At 37.8% G+C, this 15,340-nt stretch overlaps 1 protein-coding gene across 1 annotated transcript in view; it reads left to right on the forward strand.

Moving 5' to 3' along the window:
- The window catches only part of NRK (Nik related kinase), a gene marked incomplete at both ends in the record, with an annotated part of 135,068 nt that overhangs the window by 7,921 nt on the left and 111,807 nt on the right, over positions 1-15,340 (forward strand). The gene's annotated exons all lie outside the window — the stretch shown is intronic.

Raw genomic sequence — 15,340 nt, forward strand, 5'->3', positions numbered from 1 at the left:
GGGGAGATTACATAAATAAGCACACAAAGATTACATAAATAAGCACACAAATAGCTGTATAATTGCAGTTGTAATATATTCTTTCTAAGAACATCCTTAGTGACAGAAAAGCATAGAAATTTAGATTGCCGTGTCAGTGTTAACCTTCCTGGGGAAGTGATTGTTAAGTGATACCAGGAAGACAAACATGATAAAACCAAGCAAAGGTGTACTTGTGGAGGATGTTGTTAATGCAGAATAGCTAGAGACTGGGAAAGTGTTAAAAGTTGGCTTGAAGACGGGGATCCTTTAGTAGTCCTATCACCTTGATAAAGTGCCATTCCTCCAAAATCTATTTTTTAAATTTAATTATTATGCATACAAGAACTGGGGTGTAGGCCAGAGGTGTGGGGGTGAGAGGATTCTCCAGAAACAGAGTGGGGAGCAGAACAGGCTGATCTACTGAAATACACTGCTGAGGGGAGCAGCCGGCGAGACAGGAGAGGTCTGCTGCGCCATGTGAGTTGCTCCTTGGCCAACTGGGGATGGAACTCATTCTGCAGTGGCTGGCGATAGCTTGATAGTGCTGTGTCTTTAACTCCTACACCACCAGGGAGGCCCCGTTCCTCCACAATCTATAGTGGAACAGACATTTTCTGAGTCTGGTATAGTTCTATACAAATGCAGTGTTTGTCTTCCCCGGGCCAGTTCTGAAGTTGATCCTTACAGTAGAAAGGACACAGGTCATCTGCATATGGATTGTGTAGAGGTTTTATGTGACATATCCAGCAGAAGGGGCTTCTTTCTAGAAGTTTGGACAAGGGGGCCCTCTACTTGCCAAGCCTTGTACCTTGAGGACTGCATTTGCCCAAAAGTGCTTTTTTTAAAATTCATCTACCCAGTTTGGGATGGGAGAGATCTTTTAAATGAGCAGTACAGTTCTTCTGACATAGAACTTGAGTAGAAATAGCATTGTGAAAGGGTCCTAAAAGCAGAAAGAATCTTGGTGAGTTTAGGAGACAGAGAGAATGACAATATTATAGACAAAAGTCATTGCTAACCATTCTGACCTCACTTGTAAACAGAACCAATAGGTTATAAATTGTGACATGATAGAATATTGGTTACATTACCTCAGTCTGCAGCCCAGACTGAATTACTAGTTGACATTTGTGTGAAGTAAGTGATTTTCACCTCATGCATAGATACTACACCTTATACATAGTAGATACGACACCTTTTGTATAGAAGTTCCTCTTCTTTATGACACATTTATAATCTCCATGGCTATTGACATGTTTTAATTCCTGGCCAGGGTGTGTGTGTATATACTTGTTCAGATTCAATGGTATAGTGCTCTCTCCACTACCAGATCTTAAGAATAAAAACCTCAGTCATATAAGTAAAAAGCGAAGGTAAGTTTATATAACACGAGAAGCTGGTTCCTCATTATCAGTCATCAGAACTGGGATGCTATAAAAAGAAGAAAAGTCAAGAGGGTGAAAAGGTAAGTGTGTTGTACACGATAATTCCAGTTTTTAACCTTGAGTTTTTGAGGTATTTATATTTGGTAAAATCCACCTTCTTAAGTGTACACTCATTAATGTAACTACCACTACAATCAAGACTTTTCCATATGAATCTAAAATGAATCACAATCTCCTTTCAAGTAATATTTTGCCACTTCATTGTGTGTTGCCCCAATTTGCTTACTATGGTTACAGTTTTATACATGTTGTCTTTGCATATGACATAATCTATAGTACTACTAGTTTGTTCCCTGTACTCAATAACTGCTACATATTATTTGGGCAATTATCGTATAGTGCAGTTAAAAAGATGAAAATTATATTCATTTGAGTCATTTCTGGAATCTTCACTTCTTTGTGTAGATCCAAGTTTTTATTTGGTTTTATACTCTTTAAGCCTGAAGATCATCCTCAAACATTTCCTATAATGCAGGATTCCTGGTAATGATTCTCAGCCTTTGTATTAAAAAAAAATGTTTACTTCTCCTTCATTGTTTGAAAGATATTGACACTGGATATAGTGTTTTGGGTTGACAATGTTTTTTCTTTCACCACTTTAAATATGCCACTCCATTATCTTCTGGCTTGCAGTTTCTGCAGTGCTGGCATTCCTGACTTTGTTCTTTTACATTTTTTTCCTAACTGTCTTTAAGATTTTTTCTTAATATAAATATAAGAAATCTATGGTTTTTGATTTTGGGGTGTTTGTGTATGCTTGATAGGGTGGTTACCATCCTTGGGGTTCTTTGACCTTTGTGGATATGTGATATATATGACATATATTATTATGTGGGGGTAATTTTTGACCTTTATCTCTGCAAATATTTCTTCTGCATTGCTCTCTTTATAGAAATTCAGTTTCATATGTGTTGGACCATTTGATTCTAACCATAGTTAATGGATGCTCTCTATTGCATGCGTGTATGTTCATTTACTCTTCTCCTTGTTTTGGTTGTATTCTGCCTTCAGATTCTCTCATTCCTTTCTGGGCTGCTTTGAACTTACTGATGAGACCGTCAAAGGCATTCTTTTACTGTTTCTCATTTTAGCATTTCTGCTTGACATTTTCCATAACTAACATCTGCTGAAATTTCCCATTTGTCATTCATATTTTACATGTTTCACTAAATCTTCTCAAATATTAGTCATTGTTATGTTAAATTTTCCTTTTCAGAGTTTAAATACCCAAGTCATCTCTGAGACTGGTTGTATTGATTGCTTTGTCTCTTGAGAGTGTGCTTTTTTTGTTATTTTGCTGTTCTGTTTCTCAAAATTTTTCTTTTAACACCATACATATTATGTAGACAAGTAGAGATTGAAATAAATAGCATTTATGCTTTGAAATGGGCACACTTCTGCTGATTCTCTAAGGTGGGTGGTTGAGACAATCTGATTAAAAGATGAGTTATGTTTGAGTTATGTTGTCACTGTAGTTACCCTCAGTTCACCACCAGATTCAGTTTTTTCTTTTACCTTGTGCTTAACTTGGGGGTTGTGTTGTGGAATGTTTTTTTCTCAATATCCCTGCTCTACCCTCAGCTTTCATCCTTCCCTATGCATTTGTGCCTTAGAGATAGTCTCTCCAGGCTCTTGTGCCCCCCCTAGTGGTAGGTATGTTGCTATTGCTTCTTACTAAGCACCTGTTTGGTGGTGTGGGGAAGGTAGGAGGGAGTTCTCTCTTTCCTTGATTCCACTTCAGTCTTAAGTATATGTCTTGTGCCTCAAGGTCATGGGAGTGGGGCTTTCTTGGTCACTCTGCTCCTCTGCTAATGCAGAGACACAACTAATGGTGTGTACCCAGGAATAACTTCTACCCCAACTGCAGAAGTCGTGGACTTAATTCTTTAATTTTTCCCCAAGCTGCAGTATGTCTTTCTCTCTGCTCTGCACAGAACTGGGTTTTCTGTCCTCCCCCTAGGACTTTAGCCTTTTTGTTCCTTGGGAGGAAAGAAATTGACTTGGTTTTATACTTTTCCTACTGTAATGATTTTTCTCCACCAGGTCAGTACCATGATTCTGTGCAAAAAAGGCCTGCAAGTGTGTATAAATTTCTCTTGTGTCTGGGGCTCCAGAGGATACTGTACTTTCATGTTAAACACATTTGGATTTTAGCAGTTCGAGAACTTAGCTGAATTTTATATATATATATATATATATATATATATATATACATATATATATATTTGCTTCTATGGTGAGCCTGTCTTCTGCCAGAGGCCACAGGTGAGCTGGTATTCATGTCCCATCTCTCTTTGCAAGTACTTGTTTTTCTTTAGTCTTAAGGGTGGGAGATGCACTCAGTTTAGCTTTTCACATCCCCATCAAGAGCCAGAAATTCTTGTCAATTCCTTTTAACTGAATGAATCTTCATGAAGCATCTATCATATGCTAGGTCTTATACACATTTATTATTCCTAAGAATTTTATATGTTCCTATCCATATCTAGAGATATAGAATACTTGCTATCATCAGATCATCAGAGTGGTAAACTTTGTTATAGAAGGTAGATAATTACAGACATTTTATTTACATTAGACAGGTTTTCCTTTGTCATTCATTGATGTTACCTCTTTTTTTTTCTACCTCAAGTTAACTTCCTTTGTAAAAGTTTTTGAAGCAGTGGAACTGTGTATCAATATCTCCTTCATAGAAAGCAATTTTGAGTATGTAATAAATGCTTTTGAAATGTTCTTACACCTTATACCAATAATACCACTTTTGGACATCTGTAATAAGTATCCCAAATATGGAAAGATACTTATTTTAGCAAAAATGTAGCATATTGTATTGAAAAGGAGCCCTGATTTGAAACCAGGTAGAATGATTCAATGTTTACTTGGTCATTAATTATCTATGACCTTGAGAAAGTCACTTAACCTTTGAGTATAAATTTCCTTTTTGTGAAATGGAGGTAATAATATCTACCTTGAAAGGTACATATCTCTTGAAGGTAGCTATTAATATTGTTATTTTTGTTGCCATTATTTGTTTAAAAAAAAGACAAATTCAGCAACACCATAACTAGTAAAAAATAAGATGGCCTTAGGTTTCAGGATTTATTATTACATAACACTATTCACCTAACCCATACAGATAGGTCTAAAGTTGAACATCAAAGACAAATATTTAATAGTTCAACTATAGCCTATGAAATAATCAATGAAAAACATCTATATAATTAGGTATGAATTACATCAGAGAGATTTTCATCCTCAAATGTTGGAATTAAGAATGCACAGAGAATTGTGTAGTTAGCAGTGGGATTGAGGATGAACAAATCCATAAGATTAGTGGTTGTAAAGGAGAAACTCTGAGTGAGCCATAAGTACAGTCATGCATTGTTTAGAGATGTTTTGATCAATGACAGACTGCATATATGATGGTGGTTCCAATAGGCTATTCTGGATAGTCCGGGTGTGAAGTAGGTTATACCATCTAGGCTTATGTGATTACACTCTATGATGTTCACATAACAATGAAATCTCCTGACACATTTCTTAGAACGTATCCCTCTTAAGTGACACATGACTGAAAGTAAGCAGGAGCTTCAGAAAGAAAAAGTGCTCACAGTAGGCAAAGAGCTGGTTGGTAGAGAGCAGAAAAAATGATGAAAGAGAAGCACAGATAGAATAGGCAAACCAAACTGATAGAACCCCAATCAACTCTCACAATTTCCTGTTCTTGAGGTGAATGGTGTAGCCTCATAATTCCTTCCACTTTCTCCACTGACATATTATTATGGGCTGTTACCCTTTCTTGAGTTATCCCTTGTGAATCTTTATTTCTAGCTCTCAAAAAAATAAGATAAAGTAAATTTTCATATACCCAGTAAATATATAATTGGTTTGAAAAACAGTGTTTCCGGAGTTATGTAGCAGTATAGAACTATGTTTAAGAAATTAAGTAAATCATTCCATGTTACATGTATACACTCTGATTACAGCTGTGTTAGAACAAGCACATGAAAAGTGATTAATTAAGTGGTTAGAATAGTGAGATATTGGGTATTATTTTCTATTCTATATATTTTCTATTTTCTAGTGTTATATTACTCGAGCGGCACTTTGTAGTGGGTGAAGTGACCAGTATACATGTGTTTTTGAGGTGTGAGACTGTGCTCCTGAAACTCACATATTTTTGAAAGCCAACAGTAAATAAAAATTTAAAAGTATACATATAATGTTAGACCATACCAAATGCTGTATAAATACCCTGTACAACAAAATGGAAGCATGATACCATTCAAAATTAAAGTCAGAGTGACTCATAGAATCCTTTGCTTTTTCAGTGCTGCCAACCACATCCCCTGCTGGTGTTTGTTTTGGTTAAAGTCTCTCCAATGTCTTCCAGCTTGTTTCCAAGGCCTCGTTTGCTGGCAGGTTTCCAGATGTCTGCTGAGGTCTGTGCATATTGAAATGAAGGCTGAGTCTCACACCCCACATTGTAATCCTTTATCTTTCCTTCTTTTTCTTAATTAGATGCCTATCCTTCTACCTTCTTCCACCTCTATGCCAGTATAAACCTCATTTAAAAGTGTGGATTTTCTTTTTCTCTTGAGGAGAAAGAAGTACTGCTCTTCCCTCTTTCGCCCAGTAGTTATAAAATATAGTTTATACTTCACTTAGAGCTGCTCATCACTCAATCTAAGGGTTGTCATTTGAATTGGAGGACTATTTAGAATTTTCCCACGTGAGACAATATTATCAAAAAGAAAATGAATTATAACTCATTTTAATGGTATTATTAAAAATACATAATTTCCCAAAGAGCAAAGTACACAGAGAGACCACAGTTATTTTATGAAATATTAAGAAAGAGACCAAGACCCTTTAGGTTGGCACAGTGGGTGGCAACCTGAGTCTCCCCCTAACTTATACTGTACATGTCACTTGATTTTTCTAAGTCCATTTCCTCAACTATAAAAATAATGCATTCAGCTAGATGAGCTCCAGTGTTTCTTCTGGCTCTTGTACAATATATCTAGCACAGCCCTTAGAATTCACTAAAATGCAGGCTGTTGTAATTCTTACCATCATCAGTGTAATAATAGTTATCCTGTAGTACCTTCATCACCTTGCAAAATAGAAGTTGATCATTAGCTATTAGTTGGAGTAGTTCCACATTTCACCCAATAATATTCTTTAATAACGTTTTTCTATTTTTCCCCACTATTTTGTCACCTGATAGTGAGACCTAATGTTTAGCTCAGCAACTACTATGATACCCAGTACAAAGGTAAAACTGGGTACTAGTTATATTGTGAAGGAGAAAGAGATTCTTTATCATATCTTACTGTTATCTACCACCATTTTGTTAAGCATAATACTAGTGGGCTAAGGCAATGAACTGAATCTCTAAAATGAACCAGTTTTCCTTGACCTTCATGAACTCTTGGCTGAACCCCTAATCTCTGCCTCCTATTTACACTTTGCCATTTGCAGGTGATGAGGGCAAAACACTACAAAGATTCAAGGCAGCTACTTTAAGCAGAGAAAAAATTCACCTGAAGTAGCGTAAATTTCAGTGATTGGATCTAGAACTTAATTGTCACATGTGCCTGATGCTTAGTTAGAACTCAATGCTGGTGGAAGCAAAGGACTGCTCCAATATATTATTGTTCAAAAATGAAAAAACACACCCTGGGCATAAGTAAGCATTTGCCCTTTGCCCCTTGGTAGTCAGCAGATTGTCAGATATATGAATGTGTGATTTCACAATCACTAGCAAACTCTTGAATTGCTTCAACGCTGGATGTGTACCATTAAATATGGAAATTTCTTTTTCAAACACTGTCCAATACATCACTTTTAAATTTGATATATTTTTTAAATTGGCTGCTTAACACATTGCTTTTACTTGGAAACCTTACCAGACAGGTGAGATTTAGGTTTATTAGTTACATTTTCTGGATTTGAAGTTGGGGCAGGGAATGGGAACAGCAAGGCAGGAAAGAAATGTTGTCCTCAGAGTTGATGACATACAATTTATGATATTTTAAATTAAGTTTCAGAAACATGGTGCTGACATTTGGGTTGCCTAGCCACTAGGCCTATTGGATAGGGGTTTGAGTATTTTTCCTTTTAGGCTGAAATTATACTGTTTATTTGCCTACCAAATGTCTAGCACTGTGAATGCTTTCTTTTTAGGTAGGAAAGTTTCCTCACATCCTTGCCATTTTGCAAATATAGCTCAATTAAGTCAGCCAACAAATATTGCTTGAGCACCCATAAAGTGCATAACACTGTGCATTTTATTATACATTGCAAGCCTCAAAAGCAGCAGCTGAAGCTGAGTTGAGACCATAGGTTTATTACTAGGCTGGTGTGTGTAGTACCGTAAATACCAAGCAATCTCTTGGTTCCACCTTCTTCCTGTGACATCGCCCCCTTGTGATAGTGGACTGCAAAAGTAGGAATTGGTCTTTCTTAAATAACACTCGGGTGCTCTAACATAGGAAACATTATATTTATCCGTTAAATAAAAACAGTGCTTTGAATGTTTAACATTTTCCACAATAAAAAGGTTGAAAATATTTATAGAATGGACACTATGTTCCAAGCACTGTGTCAGGCACTAGGTGCAAGTTAGAATGGTCAGAAAACATTTCAGAGGTGAAGGGAGTCATTTTTATTGGTTTAGTTTAGTAGACATAAGGAAGGAGATTATTACACCCGTGATTGTGGACTCTACATTGAAGGAGGGAGTGATGGATAACAGGATGGAAAGGGAGGTTGGGTTGAGATTGGGCAAAAGGAAGGAGGAAATAAGGATGTCATGTTTTTCTTTTTTCCCTGGATGTAGAAAGCATTCTAATGAAGCTTCTAACTGAGACCCAAGGAACAAATTTTCCCTCAGTAAGAGAACAGAGGTCGAATATTTGCAAAGGGGGTGAAAAGAACCAACATAAGCTAAATAAATTGAGACTCAGGGGATCAAATTAGTGAAAAGTGCTGAGGCTTGAAGGCCTTGGATAAAATGGAATATTTCTATCATGGCCATGACATCTCTCCAACTGTGAAAAATAACCCAGGCCTCTGCGTTGTAGGCTTGTCTTTTTCTTTCAGTGCTAAACCTGAATTTACTTCCACATCCTGATAAATCTTTTTTTTTTTCCTAAGATTTATTTATTTATTTATACAGGCACTGGGTACAGTCAGAAGTGCGGGAGGGTGAGAGAATTCACCAGAGCCAGAGCGGGAAACAGAACAGGCAGACTGACAAAACACACTGCTGAGGGGAGCAGCGGGCATGGCAAGAGAGGTCTGCATGCCATGTGGGACTCTTGCCAGCGGCTGGGGATCCAACCGGCGCTGCAGAGGCTGCGGGTAGCTTCTCAGCCCAGTGCTCAACCACTGTACCACCAGGGAAGGCCCCATCCTGATAAATCTTGAGGGAAAAAGAAGCAGTAGTCTGATAGGAATGAAAGGTGAACATCAAAGTCATGTGGGATTTATGCTCCCATGACACCACAGCTAAATTAAACTACACTAATCTATTTAATAATTTCAGTGATATACATGGAGAATAATTCTGATTCTGTATTTGGTGTGTTGTATTAATCAAAATATCATGATTTCTTATCTTCAGTTACTTAATCCAGTTGATTTTTGTAAACTTGTTCTAGGGCAGAAAAAATAAATTGAAATGTATGGAGACAAATACATATTTAGAAATAAAAGCCAAGACTAATAAACTATAACATGGTGATTTTGGTCAATCAGATAGAAGCATCCCAAATTATAAACATTTTTATAAAATATAAGTCGGGCCTCCCCAGTGGCGCAGCGGTTGAGCGCTGGGTTGCGAAGCTGCCCGCGGCCTCTGCGCCACCGGTTCAATCCCCAGCTGCTCCCCGGCCACCAGAGGAGGGTCCCACATGGCGCGCAGACCTCTCCTGCCGCCTGCTGCTCCCCTCAGCAGTGTACTTCGATCCTTCTGCCTGCTCTGCTCCCCGCTCTGGCTCTGGTGAATTCTCTCACCCTCCCGCGCTTCTGACTGTACCCAGTGCTTGTATAAATAAATAAATAAATCTTAAAAAAATAAAATAAAATATAAGTCTAAATTTCTAGGTATGGAGGAATAATGCAGTACTTAAAAATACATAAACATAATTACCTAATTGATGCTCAGTTTATATACTTAAAACTTTTTTTAACTTAACAGTCCTAGGAAAATTTAAGTAGACAAGCATTATTTTTTTAAGATTTACTTATTTATGCATACAAGACCTGGGGTACAGGCTAGAGATGCGGGGGATAGGGGTGAGGATTCACCAGTGACAGACAGAGTGGGGAACAGAACAGGCAGACTGACTGAAATACACTGCTGAGGGGAGCAGCGGGCGAAACAGGAGAGGTCTGCTGCACCATGTGGGTAGCTACCAGGCCTACTGGGGATCAAACTTGTGCTGCAGAGGCTGAGGATATCTTCATAGTGGTGTGCTTAACCCCTTGTGCCACCAGGGAGGCCCGTCAGGCATTTATAAACCATTTTAAAGAGTGGTAGGAGTTGAAGAGGACAGTGACAGAAACACTAATGTACTTTTGATCTGATATATTAAAAATCACACTCTCTTATATTTTGCATATTGATATATATACACAAGACATGTATATGTATATATGTATGTGTATATATGTATCTATTAATGATTATCAAATTCTCAGGAAATTTAGTAAAGGTGGTTGAAGTATCAAGAGTTTTTCTTGCTTTTTTCTCTAATAGTTAGCTACGTCCTCACCATATCTCATGAAGCAGTCACTAAGGAAAACAGCATTTAGGCAGTTCGCATTCTTGAAAAAAGAATGGCTCCAAACTTGGTTTGAGAACTTTTCAGCATTCTTTCAAATTCATGTATCTGTGTCTAAGATACCTTTGTGAGTGATGCCAAAATTGCATTTAGAGATTAATTTGCCACTGTAGCTCTCTGGAGGTGTCAACGCAAAAGTGCAAGCTCTTACAGTTTTATGTTGCCAGTGCTACACTGAATGCCAGCTTTTACAAAGAGGTCTATGAGTAAAGCTATGTTACAATATCAGAGACTATCAAAGTATTTTTTTAAAGATTTGTTTATTTATTTATACAAGCACTGGGTACGGTCAGAAGCGCGGGAGGGTGAGAGAATTCACCAGAGCCAGAGCGGGGAACAGAACAGGCAGAGTGACGAAGTACACTGCTGAGGGGAGCAGCAGGCGAGACAGGAGAGGTCTGTAGTGACATGTGGGATCCTCCCTGCGGCTGGGGATCAAACCAGCACTGCAGAGGCTGCGGGCAGCTTCGCAGCCCAGCGCTCAACCACTGCGCCATAACCAGTTCCTTAATCTGAAGTCTATTTTTATTTGTTCAACTATAGCCAGGTTATAATAAATTCCTCCGCTACCAGAGCATAGAGAAAGAGAGGAACAATGAGATATAAAGTGTGTGTCATTTCAGTTGGAGAAATAATGATATGGAGGTGGTTTATTAGTAATTTGGGTGGAAAAATAACTAATCTCCTTTTAGGTATGTCATTTGTATGCCGAGTTCCTTTATGACTAGGAAAAGGAGGCTGGATTATTCAGGGTCCCCTGAGGGAAAAGAAGATTGATTATATTCTAAGCACTGCCAGTAACATTTTGTATAAATCATTAACTTTGAAGAGAAACAAAACAAAACAAAACAAAAACACCACCATGATCAAAAAGGACAAGTCTAAGAGTCCTCAGAGAAGGCTAGCTTTTCTTGACTCTGAAAAAAAAAATTAAATGAAATGTCTTGGTTTATAAATTGGCTGAGAAAAAAATAAATGAAGATATAAATGTTAGTCGCTTCAGAGATAGTTCAACATCTTAAAAAATGGGTAACATTTCTGGGTGCTTACAGTGTGCTTAGTGCTTAATTTGCATTATATCATTTATGCTCACAAGAGTGTCATGAGGTGGGTGCCATTGTTTTCTTAATCTTACCACCTCCTAAATGAGGAAACTGAGGATCCAAGAACTTCAGTTACTAAACAGTTTGCAGAGCCAAACAAAAATTTGCCTGACCCCCCTAGGTCTGTGCTTTAACTACTGTATTATATCCAGCTTACTATGTACAAGTCAGAATCAAAAAGCATTCAACTAGATAAGCCAGTTGAAAAATTATCTGTCTGTGTAAAAAAGATTATAGGAAACTGGAGATCTGAGGTTAGTGATGAAGATCATTTATGATGGGTACATCCAGCATGTCATACCCTTTATTTTGGGCACTAAGTCACATTCTAATCTCAGGGGCTTTTTTTGAGACTTAGTAGAATTTCAGAAGTGGACAGGGATAAGCAGATGGGCTTTACAGGATACTTGAAGCTCATGGCTAAATTCCTATTCAGACTTTTAGAAGCCCTGGAAGGTAGAGAAGTGCCTGCTGTCACGCCTTTATTCTCTTTGAGTGAGCAGAGGCCTATCTTCAGAGCCAGAGGCATTTTGCCTCAATAATTGCTCCTACTGAGAGCTCCAGGGAAGAGGGAGATATTGAAGGATCACTGAAAATAAGTGCCTCTCAAAGAAGAAGCAGAATCTAAGCATCTCCTTTGTGGATGATTGGTTTCTAATTGGTGAGGATTTAAAAATTTAACAAATTAAAAATATGTGTATTTTCTAATAAATGAATTTTTAAGAACATGGTGAACATTTTAAAGTTGTGTGTATAACATATAGGTCACCCTTATTTGTTCTCTGCCTAAGAACAGAACTTTTCCCAGAATCTAGACTAGAATAAATGACATGTCAGGGCTAAGTGACTATAACTTGGAGGGTTAGAGAATAGAGGAGGACCTGGGCAGAACAGGTGGATGGAGGCAGGTTTGGCATTGAGCTAAGGAGGCTTATATCAAGGGTGTTGCTTAAATAAAATTGTCCTTATATTGTTCCATCTGATGAGGATGCAAGTTTCAACAGAACTTAGAACTTGAGGCTTTCCTGGTGGCTAACCTCTATAAGAATTTTGTGAGCATTTGAGTTCTTCTCACCTTGCCACAAATAAAGTGTTGCAGTGACAGTAGAAATCCAGCTGTAATAAGACTTGCAGTGGATGCCTAAAAAATCTGTTTTTAAAACTAGTTTGCAGAATTCTTCAGGGGCAAAGACCAGGACTTTTTTATTTTGTCTGTATCTCTTGAGCACCTCATAAAGTGTCTTGCACCTAGTAGGCACAAGGGACCTACAACAAGTAAAAATGCAATGTAAACCTCTTAGTATGTTTTCTATTGCCCACACCAATTTTCTCCTATTATTATTGGTGTTATCACTCTACAAGTAGGTAATATGAAAAAGGTATGTCCAGAAAATCTATTTTAGTCATCTTTGTAATCTCTTTGGGATTAGCACAATGCCTTATACATATGAGTGCTTGGCACAATTTCTGGTAGGACTAAAATAAAAAGATGTGTGCAAAAATGACCCCCTCCCAAATGACATATTTTAACAGGGGCTCTCTGCCGATGTGCCTTGATGGAAAGGATTGACTAATGACACCCTGTTCAGCCAATGTTGGAGACAGGTTGGCCTTTCAAAATTATACCACCTAAGTAACTTTCTATTCTGACTATTAAAAAAGGTGGCACTGTGTAGAGATAAATATTTCCAAAGGATGGAAATATTAGCCTTACTTTTTTTTTTATTACTTTCTGCTGAATGAGTCATTTAGGAAGCTTGAAAGAGTATATTTTTTCTTGGGGTACTGTAGTTTGCTGTAGTGTTGTTGGCACAGCCAAGTGTAAAGATGGTTTCAAGAGAGCCTCATACCTTCAGGAAGATGTCTAGAACATGTGCAAATATTTCCTGACTTGGAAGATTGGCAGCCGTTAGAAAGAAAAACACATAAATAAGAGCTTACAAATGTCCTTGCTTCTCTTAGCCTTCTACCCAAGCTTCCCAGTTGCTGTATTTTAGTTTTAAAAAATTAAATGACCAAAGTGTTAAACTCTTTAAAAGTTTAACATCCGCAGGTCCTATACCCACATACACACTGACACACACACACACACAAACACACACACACTCACACTCACAAACACACTCCAACTTGCCTTGGTATGCTCGGTAATTTTCTAGTCCATGTCCTAGGAAACTTCCATCAGTCCATATGCATATGCTTGATTTATGCCTTTTCACGCACGCAATATATTGTGTAAGAGGTAGTTGTTTCCTCCCCTTAACTGCACTTAGAGCAGAAGTAACAGATGTGAGTAGAAAAGTGCAAATTAGTTTTTAAAAACTGGAAGACAGAGCATTGGTATTTGTAGGAAGCAGGTCTGTGTTTACCACAGCCAGTGCAATATGAAAATTGATTTCAGTGATTTCTTCCACACCACCATCCCTGCTTCAAATTGTGTCTGCTTATACAGACAAAATTAGTTGACTGGTTATTTGACTGAAATGACCCAAATGTTTGTTGACATCTAGTGTACATAGCCTTACTGAAATGGAAAATGCATGTGTTCATTGCATCCCAAATGCTGTTTAAAGGGATTTCTCAGACACATTTGAATGCTTGGACTCAGGGAGGGAGATTAGAAAAGCAAATCTCACTGTCAGCCTGCCTCCCTAAGACCCGTCAAATAGGAGACTCTGGTATGAAACCAGAATTTGCCAGATTAACCTCTTTCCATATCCTAGACCTTTTAGGATCTGGCAGTGGCATGAGAGATAGGCGAGTTGGATGGAGAGAGGGTTTACAGAAACCAGTTAGAATATGCCCAGTTAATTATATTTAAAAATACATTTAAAGAAATATATAGCATAGTAACTATTTCCATGATTCCATTTATACTGAGTTGTAAAACCTTCACTCTATACAAATCAGGGGAATGTGTGTGTGTGTTTAAATAAAGCAAAAGGTCTCCCTCTTTGCAGCAATTGGTAAATATAGTAATGTGCTCTCACTCCTTTACAAATGTTAATTTCTTTTGAGTTCTTTTGGTGCTGTGAATTATCTTGCCATCTACTCACATGCATCATTATACAGTTGGTAGAGAATTTTAATGCACTTTAAATGAATTACAGTACCTGAGGATGTGTCTCAGATTTACATGGAAGCTAAAACATACTTGAGTCTTTAAGCCTTCAACTTTCCCTCTATTTGCATTAAAACTTGTAGAATGAGATGTGGTTCCAACCAGCCTCATTTGGCCCACTCAAACTGTTCACTCTAAAAACATTATGAGGGCACAGAAAACCATGTGCATTGCTTCTTTAATATCTCAATGTGGTGGCACTGTGCTGAATCAAATTTTGTTGATTAATTCTGTATTTTTGTGGGTTTTTTTCCTCAAATCTTATATTCCAAGGCCCTGATAATCAAATAGGGGAGTGAAAGAAATGCCCCCCAAGGGAGACCTTAGAACTAGTGTTGCCAGATTTGACAGATGTAAATAGATTGCCCAGTTAAATTTGAACAAAGAGCAAATTTTTTAGTTTCAGTATGTCCCAATGGTATAGCTGTATGCTAAAAATCAGTTACTTGAAATTTAAATTTCACTAGGATTGTCCTGTACTTCATCTGCTAACCTTATCTAGAACCAACTTTACCTGGATCACAGATTTGCAACCCAGCAACCTGCTGTAGTGTGACAAAGAATGCTGGTTCAGCCACCTAAAAAGCTGCCAAAGAATGGGGAAGATAATGTTTTCCGGTCCTAGAACAGTTGCTGCTCCTCTCCACTTTTTTTGGCAGATGGTTGTTGCTGCTTTCAGAACTCCATAGCAAAGCTGCTTGCTGGTGTAGGGGCTACTGAGTCCAAGTAAATAATTTATTCCATACTGAGGAGCTGAGTAGATGAAAGGAGATTTTTCTCTTTCACACACGATGGAGA

The sequence above is a fragment of the Talpa europaea genome (genome assembly GCF_964194135.1).
Source record: "Talpa europaea genome assembly, chromosome: X".
NCBI classification, from domain to species: domain Eukaryota; kingdom Metazoa; phylum Chordata; class Mammalia; order Eulipotyphla; family Talpidae; genus Talpa; species Talpa europaea.